Genomic DNA, 1,433 nt, shown 5'->3' with positions numbered 1-1,433 from the left:
AAAAAAAACCCAACCAGTGCAGAAAATACTTCTTCATCTTAAACAATCACCCATAAATATTGGTGAAGTAGATTTGTGTCTGAAGTGGCAATCTTTTCTTAACCCCTCATCAGGAATGATGTAGGATCCAGAGGACCGGGACAGTGCTGTAAGCTGATGGTATGAGTGTAAGGCTGAAACAAGTCCACAGAGCACCCATTTGGAGGGAGCACTGCAAGATTTGCCTACATATTAAAATCACATCTATGGTCAGAAAGACATGCTGCAAGAATAACCAGGTTTAGTAAGCTATATAGAATTCCTCAGGAAAGAAGGAATGTGCAATCTACTGGTTCTCATTTCGTCTGTATCTTCAGATTATCTGTCACGACAACAGGCTGTCCTTAAAACAGGTATTGAATCAGCCTATTCTGAGTAAAAGTGCTCCTATATTTGTACTGAGAGCTGTTAACAATCTTTAGCAAGTTTTCCTAAGCCTCTCATTCAACATCCTTTTTCTGTGGTGAACATGAATAAAGTTGCATTTGTCTTGCTAGGAATCCATGGTTTTACACACAAAACAAAATTTCTGACTTTGTGGAGAAGTGCTGGAAATAAGAAACCATATAATGTCGTTTTCAAGTTACTTCAGAATGCTTGGCTGGTCACATCCTCTGTATCCAGTAGCTGCCAAGAGCTAACTTCCAGAAAAGCAGTAACAAGACTGGACAATTATTACCAGCCAGCACTTGAACAGAAAATTCTTTTCTGACCCCTGAAGGTGAACAGTTTACGTCTGACATAAAATACAATCCCCTTGTCCTTTGCTTGCATATTTACAAATACTGGTAACGATCACTGGGACAAAGGCCCATTTCTCCAGAAGTGAGAATTCATGCTATTCTCCCTGAATCTAAAGAAGTCCCTATAGCTATTTGCTTAGCAGATCGTTCAAAGCACTTCACAGGAGAAATGTATTAAAAATATGCCCTGAGAGTTGGGTGATTTCACACATAAATCAGTTCTGACAGGAACATACCAAAAACAAATGCTCAGGTTGGTTTAATATTCCACTCTGACAGCCCATGTGGAGAGCTAACAATCACTTCTCTGGCTCAGACTATTTCAAAGTGACAAATAATTCTCAAAATTTGGCAGGACTTAATGCAACTGCAATTGTTGGCAAGGCAGGACTTGAGTCCTGGTGGTTCCTGAAGGATATCTTGCAAAAAGGTCAGGGTAGAATGAAGACTGAAGCACTTAGATTATCTAAAACTTCAACTTTTATGATGTTGTAACCAAGACTTTGGGCTGTAGGCACTGCAGGTCCTTAGGACAACTGTCACAAACTCTTTTTGTAGGCCTGCTGAAAGAGTTAATATTTTAGAAAAATGATTTGATTCACCTGCGATTTTACTTTGGATTTTTGAGAGTTGATTTCTTTTTCTTTTTTT

Source organism: Meleagris gallopavo, chromosome 3, assembly GCF_000146605.3.
Source record: "Meleagris gallopavo isolate NT-WF06-2002-E0010 breed Aviagen turkey brand Nicholas breeding stock chromosome 3, Turkey_5.1, whole genome shotgun sequence".
Lineage (NCBI taxonomy): Eukaryota > Metazoa > Chordata > Aves > Galliformes > Phasianidae > Meleagris > Meleagris gallopavo.
This window is presented reverse-complemented; position numbering follows the sequence as displayed.